Source organism: Nicotiana tabacum, chromosome 10 (assembly GCF_000715075.1).
Source record: "Nicotiana tabacum cultivar K326 chromosome 10, ASM71507v2, whole genome shotgun sequence".
NCBI classification, from domain to species: Eukaryota; Viridiplantae; Streptophyta; class Magnoliopsida; order Solanales; family Solanaceae; genus Nicotiana; species Nicotiana tabacum.
Genome location: NC_134089.1, coordinates 129,603,620 through 129,616,114, shown reverse-complemented (window position 1 = coordinate 129,616,114; position 12,495 = coordinate 129,603,620). Strand labels below are relative to the sequence as shown.

Below are 12,495 nucleotides of genomic sequence, written 5' to 3'. Positions count from 1 at the left end.
TAGATTCCTGAATAGCAGTAATTTTGCTTTCCCAAGTCACTAGTAAGACTCTTGTCAAGATTTTCTCAACCTTGTCTTCTTCGAGGATAATTCTCCAAGGAGATTTAAGTTCATTGGTTAGTGTTGTGAACCTTGTGTACATCTCCTGAATAGATTCTCCTTCTTTTATAGTGAAATTCTCATATTGAGAATATAGCAGTGTTCCTCTTAATCTCTTTACTTGAGGAGTTCTTTCATGGGCTACTTGTAAGGTGTCCCATATTTCCTTGGCAATGGTATAACTTTGAATCCTGTTGTACTCGTTTGGACCCAGTCCACACACAAGCCATTTCTTGGCCTTGGCATTCTTCTCCCATTTCTTCAAGTCTTTAGCAGTGCAATCAGCTCTTGTCTTTGGCATATCCACTCCTTCAGCATTCTTCTTTGTAGTTTCCAGGGGAACATCAGTGACTATGTCCCAAAGTTCATAGTCTTCTCCTATGATGTGATCTCTCATCCTGTTCTTCCACCAAGAATAGTACTGACCATTAAAGAGTGAAAGCCTAGCAGTGGATTGCCCTTCCTAGTTTCTAGGTGGTGCACTCATTTTGTTCTTTTCCTAAGGTGTTAGCCTCTTCAAGGATAACCCGCTTTGATACCAATTGATATTTTAAGCGTCAATACCACACAAGAGAGGGGAAGAGGATTTGTGTGGCACCCAATTTTCACTTAACTGAACTATAGAAGAACCTGGTTCTTCTAGGTGTTCCAACTACTACTATTTGCGGAATAATAAATATAGAAAATAAAGAACACAACAATTTTACGTGAAAAACACCTGACTCAAAAGGTGAAAAAAATCACGACCTACTACTTAGTAGGATTTTCCCAAACTTCCACTAAAATCACTGAGCCAAAACAGCATTTACAAAAACTCTTTGTAAACCTAAGGATTAACTCTAATCCCGTTGTGGCACACAGCCTCAACTGTTGCGACAACTTCAAGTTAGATATAACTTGAACACTCTAGGTACCTAATACAATTGCTTCTATGAAAGCTGAAAGGTACAATGTTAAATCACCTACTACAATTGAACTAGAATAAAAGGTAGACACAATGGAACTGGTCCTTCAATCTCGTTCAAGTAGCTTCAGGATTGCACACTCAAATCACACATAAATTGCTTACAAAATCGCCTTACTCTTTTGCTCTCATTTTAAGTTTAACTTCTACTTATGTGCACTACCTGTAAAAGAGAACAACACTGACATTAATAGATTAGTAATCAGGGTTTGAGTGAGATTCAATTGCTACTCTTCTATCGTAGTAGAGTTCATGATGATCTCAAACTCTAACGTTATCTTCATCCTAAACTGCGTTCTCTTCATGTAAGGAGTCTTTCTCTCCTTATCCAATATGCAACCTTTTCGATCAGATCAAGAGATATTGCAGCTTGATTAGTTAGACTTATCTCTTTCACGTGCATCTCACATGTACAAGCTGATCATGACTATGCTTCACAAGATGGACATGGTCCATGTCTGAGTTCTTTTGTCAGTCTTCAAAACATCACCTGTTCTTGGGCCAACAGCAGTGAAATTGAGGATAGAATTAGATAAAATAATGGGGACATCAACCATGAATTTCAGTTGTGAAATTCGGGAGTCAGGAAGAGAACCAGAAGAAATAAAGCTAACATGAAATGTGTAGAGAACTCAAAAAGCCATTCTTTAAAAGAACTAATTGTTCTAGAATTATGTTGGGAGAAGCACCGGAAGAGCAAGTACAAGAAAGCATTTTTATAATTGAGAGAAATGTCAAATTTGCCCTTGGTCGACCACACTTAGCTCTTCTTTTCTCCTCTTTAGAAGAGAAAGAGTTTCGACATGTGTGTTTCATGTCATTTTTAAAAAGCTCAAGGGTATATTAGTAATTTCGCCTAAATTCTTACAATCAGCATATAGTACGTGTCTAGGTTTGTCTATACAAACTCTACGCGTAAGTAATAGATGGCTCAACGTGTATTTTTAGCAGACAACATAATCAAGTTATCCTTTAATTTTGAGAGTGATTCTCACATCTTCTTCCTGATTCTCTTCGCTCACAAATCTAGGTACAAGTATGCTTTCAACAAATTTTGCATTTCCTTCATTCTTTTTCCATTTTGGGTTTTCTTCATCATTGTTAGTTTTGATTCTGAAGTTCAGTGATTGTTGTAGGTTCTTTTCTGATTTTCCCCAAATACTTTTTTTATTCTTTTAATTTCTGCCCTATTTTCTTTTGGGTTCTCTGCATGATTTTTAACTTTTCAATCTTATGGCAAGTATGTGTTAAATTCAATGGTAAAACTGTATTTTTAAACTCTAAGCATGCTTAGTATTGAACTTCGGTGGTTTTCTATGTACTTTTTTTATTTTGCAATTTCATGGCTGATGTATGCTAAATCGAAGGCTGCCATATTGTAACACCAAGCATATTAGTTTTTCTACTTCCTTGGCTGCTCCATTTGTTATTATCCATGAAGTGTTGCATGTAGGTAACTTCTTCCACTTTAAATTATTATTAAAACTTTTGGGATTTTAACCTAATTTTTGAAATTGGAATTTTAAGAACTTTGATCTAATAGATGTACCAAACAATTGAGAGTGTTGAAGTTCACACATGAATATGGACGATTGAGTCTGAAACCTCTTCTCTAGCGAGATTAGATTCCAACATAATCGTCGGTAATAATATCTTTCAATTTTCTTTCTTTTTCATATATATATATATAGAGAGAGAGAGAGAGATTCTTCAGTTCTCTCTTAGCAAATCATAATTACTTCCAATTTTGAGTTTTTTCCCTTCTTTGGTAGTTTACGAACTTTGATATTTGTTTGAGAAAAAATGGGACTTGGAGAAAGACGAGTATGGTAATTTAGGGATTTCAATATTTGTTTGGTGTAATTTTAGGTGTAATTTCAAATTTCTCCTCTTTAGTGCAGTTTGTCTGTAACCCTCAATTGTAGTATTCACTTTAGGTGAGTTTTGTTTCTTCTTTCTTATTTTTTTTGCACTCATTTTTTGGTGATGAAAATATAATGGGTATATATTAGTTATGTTATTATTAAGAGGATCGCATAAGAGAAAAATAATAGAAATTTATTTACTGAAGCAGAGAAGATAACCTTTAAATTGCTTCTTCGCCGGGGATGGCAACAACTCCGCTGAGTTTGGTTATTTGTATTTCTATTTTCTTTGTATGCCTTTATGAAATTCGAACATGGTCCATGCTTATTATTCAAAATATTATTATAGCTTTGCATTTGCAAACAATAGTTTTCTCAATTATACCCTAGATTTAAAAAAAAATCACCAATTATGGCGAACCTCCTGGTACAGGGATCATTACCCATATCCTGGCCATTAGAATGTACCATAAAAGACATTCTAAGAGTTTCGACATGCTTGCTTATGGGTAATTTAAGATTTGTTTGAGGGTATATTAGACTTTTGAGCTTATCTGTATACGTGGCTTTTCTATATCTACCCAACTACTACGTGTAGCGTTTACGTTATTACAGAGTTGGGTTTTACTCGATTTGTGTACATCACAATTTACAGAGCTTCAGATATCTTCGTCTTCCTCATCTCTTCAACTTGTGCAGGTGCTTTTCTTATTACTTAATATAAATTTTATTGTTTTCTATCTCTTTCTCCTTCTTTTTTGTTTCAAATTCGTTAGAACAGAGTGAATTAATTACAGATTTTCGAGTTAGGGTTTGATGGATGAAATTAGGATTTTTTTTCCGGAGATGAATTGAAATCAAAAAAACAAATTCTGTTTGTTAGACTATAGAAATCAGTTGATTTTTTGTGTCTGCAAAGTACAAGAATGGATACGCTTCTCTGTGATGAACTTCTTCAAGAAATATTTCGGCGCCTCCCTTCGCTTCCGTTTCTTTCTTCACTTTCTCAGTTTACTGTCTCTATTACAATCTCAGCCATCGTAGATTCCTCCGATCATTTACTGTTTTCAATCTCTTCATCTTGTCCTAATCTTAAGTACCTGTGTGTGTGTGTGCATTTGTGCATGTGCTGGTGCACATAGGAACCAGTGATGTATTTGTACGATGATAGCAACATGGTTTTCTTTCAATCTCTTCCCAGTTTTGTTCTCCTTTTTTACTCATTTTTTTTCTTTTTATGTGTTTGTTGGGTTCGTTCCATGCTTCTCAATTTCATAGCCAGTGGCCTGGTGTCGAACTCTACTAATGAATATTTGCATCTTGTGATGCATAAAAAATTAGTTAATTTGTATCATAAGTTTGAATCGGTGGTCTTATGTTTTATAAAATGAGTATTCTTTATTAATTGCTGCTTCAAGTCTATTTATTTTGTTATCATCTGTTGTGTTCGATGTTCTTTGATGCTATGTAGCTACTGGTCAAATTAGACTATGATGCTATGTCATGTGCTTTTCTATGAACTGATGACAGTTTAAATAGACTATTAAAGACAAATATTAATATAAATTTTACCTTTGAAGTAGTTCAGTTCATGTTAAAATATGCATCTTCTTCTGGTTTAAGAAATTCATTACTCATTTGCCTTTGCAGTATAAATAATGGAATTAAGAACTTGTAGAGCAGTTGTTGCTGGGATTTTGTTAAAATTGGTGGCAGTAAAGAGGGGTTGCTTCATTTCTTGAGTCAAAGCCAATGTTGTATTAATTTACAGAAGCTTGATTTAAGATTGCTTTTTGATGTTGATAATAGTCATTTGATAGGTGCTGCTGAAAATTTAAGGAGTTTGAGGAGTTTAAGATTATAATTAGAGTGGAATTACTTAAACATGAATGATTTTGTTTTTGTTTGAATTATTTCTCAGGAAACTTCAAAGCTAATATTAGTTTTTGTTATTTATTTCTGTCTCATTATTAGAATGGAAAAGCTTTTCCTTTGGATTGTAATTCTATGTGCTTCTAGCTATGTCATTCATCACATATATATTGAATGAATTGTTTTTGGTTTCAAAGTTATTTTGATAGGTCTATGGATTGGTGGACTTATGTTTTATAAAATGAGTATTCTTTATTAATTACTGCTTCAAGTCTATTTATTTTGTTACTATATGTATACAAAGTTTAATATGAGACCTCTATTTGTTCTTTGCTTTTTCGGCTCTGTTGTGCATGACAATTTATTCTCTTTGTCATTGCAGTTCTTGTGATCTATTGTGGCTACGTTCTACTTTTGTTATGCAGTAGCACTTAAACCAGAAGGTAAATTTTCTAATCTCTGTTTATCTATTTATAGATATTGTACGTTTTTACGTGGGGTTTTCTAAAAAATGTAAGCGTACATACTATGTGCAGCTTTTGGGCTATTCCATATGTGGATTTTTTTACATTCGGTAATGTAAATATGTACGTGACATTTCCCATTTAGGAAGTAGACGAGTGAAATGTCGAGTAAAAACCATAAAATTGACAACTCGAAAAAAATACATGTTGACAAGAAGACTAGGCAACACAAATTATACAGAATGATGCAAGACGATAAAAGGAGGCTCTCCTAGCGCGAGCACGAGCAAATAAAGCTGAAACAAGCGGCCGGTAACATCCTGCTTGATCGCTAATTAAGAGCTCCGCTAACGCATCATTTTCTATAGGTGCTAATATTTCAAGCGAGCAATATCTTCCTTTTGTGGGACATTCAATATATGAAACAGGTTAGAGAGCTAAATTGTCATTTTTTGATGGTACATGCAATTATAAATACATGTATGCATTTATAACTATTAAATTATATGCTTACACTTATTATTGTTGTATCTTAGGATCTACATCTAATACAAATCATGAACAATATATTAAAGAGACAACAACAATCCAAACATCAACTGATTATGTTATGTTAAACACAATTCCAAAATGCAAATTTTGCGGAGCCAAAAAATTTGAATACAAACCACCGGCATTCTGTTGTCGTAAAGGCACTGTTAAGCTAATTTCACATCAAGTACCACAAGAGTTAAGAAATTTATATTTAGGAAATACTGAAGAATCAAAGCATTTTCGAACCTACATAAGAACATACAATAATATATTTGTGTCCACATCTCTGGGAGTAAGCTATGACAAAGAGTTGGCAAAGAGGAATAAAGGTATTTACACGTTTCGAGTTCAGGGACAAATGTATCATTTCATAAATGACTTGATACCAAGTAATGAAAAAGGAAAAAATCTTCAATTATATTTCTATGATAATAAAAATGAAGTGAGCAATCGAATGGCATGTTCCAATAAATTGAACGAGTGTACTGTGAAAAATTTAATGGAAATATTAAAAATCAATCCTTACTCTACGTTTTTGAAATCCTTAATAAATATCCCCCAATTATCAGATTTCTACATTGTGCTTAAGTGTGATGTTGGTCTAGATCAACGAATATACAATCTACCAACTACATCGGATGTGGAAGGAATATGGGTAGAACAAGATACCAATAATTGTATCCCTACTCAACATATCCGAATATATACAAAAAGTGATAGAAGCCAGCTGGTAAACTATTACTACGGATGTTATGACCCATTGTAATATCCATTATTGTTCCCCTACGAGCAAAATGGTTGGCATTGTGGTATTCGAAAACTTAAGCCTTCAGCTACCTCTTCTAGAACACATCTGTATTGTGAATACGAAGAATTGCCAAGTGTAACCAATATGACTTCAATTGATGGATTGCTTGACATGGAAGCTGAAGTGATGCAAAAAGGCAAACGAAAAAGAGATACCGTTTCTTACCGTGAATACTATTGTTATCAACTCAAAATTAGAGATGATGAAAATATAATCTTACATTTAGGAAGATTATTACAACAATATGTTGTAGCCGAATGGATAAAAGTTGAAACTCAAAGATTAGATTTCGCTTTTTTCAATCAAGACTTGTTCAGAATGGACGTATTAGCTGGACTTTTAGATCTTTTACGTCGCAGAGAGAGAGAAGGCTCATAGGTAGGCAAAAATAGAATACTTCCACTTAGCTTTACAGGAGGACCAAGAGATATGCGTCGCCGATATATGGATGCTATTGCATTAGTACAACGTTTTGGAATACCCGACATATTTCTAACTATGACATGCAACCCTTGTTGGCCTGAAATTCAAGAAAACTTATTATCGACAGATAAGGCCCAAAATAGACCCGATTTAGTTAGCCGAATATTTCAAGCAAAACTAGAAGAACTTAAAAAAGATATACTAAAAAGACAAATATTTGGTAAAGTTGCTGCATTTATGTACACAATAGAATTCCAAAAACGGGGACTTCCGCATGCTCATTTTCTTATTATACTCGATGAAAAATACAAAATATTGACTCCAGAAGCGTATGATCAATTTGTTTGTGCTGAATTACCAGATCCTAAGAGAAACTCTGCTTTATTTAAGCTTGTTACACAACACATGCTACATGGTCCTTGCGGTCAATTAAACCCAGCAAGTCCCAGTATGAAGAAAAAAACGGTCAATGTAAATTCAAGTTTCCAAAAGAGTTTGCTGAACAGATAACTAAAGAAAAAATTTCATATCCTATTTATAGAAGACGAAACACGGGAAAATGTGTGGAGATTAGAGGATAATTTTTTGATAATTCATGGATTGTTTCCTACAATCCATTCTTACTTAGTAAATTTATTTGCCAATAAATGTGGAGATTTGCTATGATATTAAAGTTGTTAAGTACATTTACAAATATATTTGCAAAAGACATGATAAAATTGCATTTCACGTACATCCTAACGATGTGAACGTAGAAGTAGATGAAATAAAGGAATATCAATCTGCTAGATGGTGACACCACCTGAGGCTGCGTGGCGCATATTCGCTTTTCCTATCAGTGAAATGATTCCAAATGTATACCATCTTCAACTCCATCTTGATGGACAACAAATTGTTTCCTTCAAAAATACAAATAATATTAATAGAATCGTAAATAATCCTGTGATTAAAAAAACAATGTTAACTAAATTTTTCACAATGAAAAGCGAAAACGAAGATGCTATGAATTTGAATTTATTATATCGAGAATTTCCAGAACATTTTGTTTGGTCCACAACATACAAAATGTGGTCACGTCGCCAACAAGGATTTGCTATTGGTAGAGTTGTAACATGTCGTCCAACCGAAGGAGAAAGATACTTTCTTAGATTGCTCTTAATGAACGTAAGAGGACCAAAATCGTATAAAAATTTGCGAACTGTAAATGGAGTAACTTGTGACACATTTAGAGAAGCCGCCGAAAAAAGAGGATTATTACTTTGCGATAATAATTTAATAGAATGCATGTCAGAAGCAGTATGTTACCAAATGCCACACAGTTTAAGGCACTTATTTGCTATACTATTAGTTTATTGCAATCCCGTAAATCAAAGAGAGTTGTGGGAAAATTTGAATGCTTGATGTCTGAAGATTTCAAAAAATTCCCGAACATGCATACAAGAGAAATTCGTTACAAAGTGCTAAATCATATTAATGATATTCTTCACTCAATGGGTCGTGATATCAACGAATTTGAACTAACTCAAGGCAAAATCCAATCATCTCCAATAGCCAAAGAAGCTAAAGATGTACATTTTGAAAGGAATATTATCATTAATGAAGAAGATCTATATTACCATATAAACTAAACATTGAACAAAAAAGAGCTTATAATGCAATCCTTGATACGGTATTCTCAAATAAACTCGGAGCATTCTTCATTGATGGTACGGGCGGAACTGGAAAAAACTTTTTATATTTTGCCTTATTAGCTACAGTGAGACATATATATTTATAGCATTAGTGACTGCGAGTTCAGGTGTTGATGCTTCACTTCTTCCTAGAGGCCGAACTGCTCATTCCCGATTTAAAATACCTATTGTGACGACCCGGCCAGTCGTCTCATGAGTTACCGCTCCATTTCCCCCATTTTAGCTTCTTTACGCTTCATTATCCGTGTTTTATGGGATCGAGATGATTAGTTCAAGTTCGGAGAGGATTTGGTAAGAAATGAGACACTTAGTCCCTTTTAAGAAGGCTTAAGTTGGAAAAGTAAACCGGATGTTGACTTATGTGTTAGAGGGTTCGGATGTGAGTTCCGATGGTTCGGTTAGCTTCAGGAGGTGATTTTTGACTTGGGAGAGTGATCGGAAGTGATTTTGGAGGTACAGTGTAGAATTAGGCTTGAATTGGCGAAGTTAGTATTTTGGCGAATTCCGGTTGATAGGTGAGATTTTGATCCGAGGGTCGGAATGGAATTCCGAGAGTTTCTGTAACTTCGTTATGTCATTTTGGACTTGTCTGCAACATTTGAGGTCATTCGGACGTGGTTTGGTTGGGTTTTTGATCAAAAATGGAATTTGGAAGTTCTTGAGATTCATAGGCTTGAATTCGATGTGATTTGATGATTTTGGTGTTAGTCGAAGTGTTTTGATGATTGGAACGAGGTTGAATAATGTTTAGGATGCATTGGTTCTTTTGGTTGAGGTCCTGGGGGCCTCAGGTGAGTTTTGAGCGAGTACGGACACCCCGGAACTTAGAAAAATGGAGGGAGCAGCAGTTTTGGCGCGGACCGTGATCCTTTTCGCGCTGGCCTAGTGCTGGTCGCGTCAAAGTGGCCGCGGCCGCGGTCGTGAAGACTGCAAGTTGCTGGTCCTACTTCGGAAGCTCATATCTTTTGATCCACAAGGAATTTTGAGGTGATTCAAAAACGAAAGTTGTAGCCCTTCGTGTCTAGTTTCCAGAAAGGTAATTTGGATAGCTGTAGCGAAGGTTATGGCCAAAATACTAAAGCATGTCCCTGCAGAGCAAGACCTGCGCGACCGCGGTCGTTTTTGTGCGGACCCCGCTGGTTTTGCGCGGACCGCGGTCATTTTTGTGCGGTCAGCAGTGTCGGAATCCGAGGGGTACTCTATAAATAAGAGGTTTTGGGTTTTATTTGATATTTTGACCTAGAGAGCTCGGATTTTGGCGATTTTTCGAAGGTTTTTCAAGAAATTGGTCGAGGTAAGTGATTCTAACTCAGATTTGGTTAGAGTACATGAATCTATCATTGAATTCATCATTTAATTCGTGATTTGAGATTGAATTTGGGAAGAAAATTGTGGAACCTTTCAAAAATATAAAATGATGATTTGAAGGACCAAATGGTATCAGAATTGGATAATTTTGGTATGGTTAGACTCGTGAGGGTATGAGGATTCTGAAAATGTAAATTTTACCCGATTCCGAGACGTGGGCCCGGGGCTCAGGTTTTGCTAATTTCGAGATTTTTGATATTTTTCGAATGTTTTCGCTTGGGCTTTGTTCCCTTAGCATATTGTGATGTATTCGTTCTGATTTTGGATAGATTCGACGCGCGTGGAGGCCAATTCAAGGAACAAAGGCATCGTGAGCTAGAGAATTAGTCAGTTCGAGGTGAGTAATGGTTGTAAATGATGTCCTGGGGGTTTGAAACCCCGGATTGCACATCGTAGTGCTATATTGAGGCAAGATACGCGCTGGATGATGAGTGTGGGGTCTTTCACTACTGGGGATCGTGACTTGGTCCATCCCGATTGATGACTTTACTGAATATTTGACTGAAATTCATTTGTTATCATCATGATTTGGGCTGATTGCCATATTTTGGCTTCGTGCCAACTATATGAACCCTTCGGGGATTTTTATCACTGTTTCCTTACTGCTTGACTTATTATTTGAACTCAGTCCTGTTGATATCTACTGTTTTACAAACTCAGCCACTTTTACTCAGATTTGAAACTTAAATGATATTTCTACATCATGTTTTAGGCTGAGAACTACTGTTTTACTAATGCCCAAGAGGCTTATGATAATTTCTGGACTGAGTGAGGCCGAGGGCCATATGTGAGGATATGCTGAGTGATATGAGGCCGAGGGCCTGAGATACTATTTATGCCATGCGGTGGTTTGAGTGATGTGAGGATATGCTGAATGATGATGCCACGAGGTGGCTTGATATAGCGCTTGGGCCGTAAGGGGCCCCTCCGGAGTCTGCACACCCACAGTGAGCGCGGGTACCCATGTGATTTGAAACAGTGGTAATAATGACACTGTTTGATGAAAGTTGGTCAGGTAACAATGGCTGACCATTATGCTGAGTGATTGTGAGGTAGCCCGCGGGGTTGATACTGTACTGAGTGTGAGCTCGAAGGGCTGATACTATGCTGAGCGATTGATACTGTGCCCGAGGGGCAAATTTCTACTTGTTAATTACCTGTTAAATTACCTGTTTTTACTTGTTTTAAAAAGGAATATCATTTGATTTCTTCATTGATTTACTGCTTTAAGTGATTTTACTGCTTGATATGGAATTGCTTTGTGCCTTTACGTGTTTTCATACTTTCAGCCATTATTTGTAATTATTACTCATTGAGTCGGAGTACTCACATTACTCCCTGCACCATGTGTGTAGATTCAGGTATAGCAGGGTCCGCACCTGAGCGCTGATTCCTTCCAGGCTAGGCAGTGATTTGGAGTTACGAGGTAGCTGTTGACGTCCGCATTCCCTTGATTCTCTTATCCTCTATCATTTATGTTTTCTTCAAACTGTTGTATCGGATTCCGTACTTTGTAGACCTATAGTAGATTATGTAGTAGTTCATGACTTGTGACACCCCGGTTTGGGCTGTGTCGGGATGGTTTCTGCTGTTATTATCGTTAAATTCCGTAATTTATGAGCATTATATTATATGTTATTACTGTTTATGATGATTAACTGTTTAAAAGAGGTATTCCATTTTGGTCTGGCTGGCCTTGTCTTCACGAGAGGCGCCATCACGATCGGGTTCGAGGATCGGGTCGTGACACCTATTGATGTTGATGGAAATTTTAGTTGCAATATTAGCAAACAAAGTTCATTGGCATCGTTGATTCGAGATGCAAAACTAGTAGTATGGGATGAAATTTCAATGGCGAAAAAAGAAATGATTGAAGCAGTAGATTTGCTCCTTAGAGATTTAATGGAAACAACTATGTTGTTTGGCGGAAAAGTTGTTGTATTCAGTGGCGATTTTAGACAAACTCTTCTCGTTGTCCGTGGTGGACAAAGGGAAGATTTTGTTCGTAAAAGCTTACTATGTTCTGAAATTTGGCATCAACTTGAAAAATTACAGTTGTCTGAAAATATGCGTGCGAAAGCAAACCCAGCTTTTTGTGAATATTTAATGAGAATTGGTAATGGAAAAGAAAGAAAAAATGATAAGAACAAAATAGAAATTCCACACCCTCTGATCATACCTTTCACCACTGAAAAAGATTCCTTGAATCATCTATTTAAAGTTACTTATCCCGATTTATATTTAACTCATTCAAAATACTTCCTTTATTACTTCTCGTGCAATTCTAACTACAAAAATGACTTCGTTGATGAAATAAATGACATGCTAATTTCTCTATTCCCGACTAATGAAAAAATATATTTAGCTATTGATGAAACAATTGATCCAAAAGATCAAAGTGAATATG

The 12,495-nt window shown here is 35.9% G+C and overlaps 1 long non-coding RNA gene across 5 annotated transcripts; it reads left to right on the top strand.

Moving 5' to 3' along the window:
- Positions 1-2,105: 2,105 nt before the first annotated feature.
- On the top strand, positions 2,106-11,739 carry LOC107827294 (uncharacterized). Of its 5 annotated transcripts, none has more exons than XR_012695728.1 (4): positions 2,106-3,627; positions 5,183-5,243; positions 10,358-10,425; positions 11,444-11,739. It is a non-coding gene; the product is annotated as an uncharacterized LOC107827294 (long non-coding RNA). The 5 variants fall into 5 exon arrangements; XR_012695727.1 differs by lacking the exon at positions 10,358-10,425 and adding an exon at positions 5,633-5,692; XR_012695726.1 differs by lacking the exon at positions 10,358-10,425 and adding an exon at positions 5,337-5,692.
- Positions 11,740-12,495: the final 756 nt, after the last annotated feature.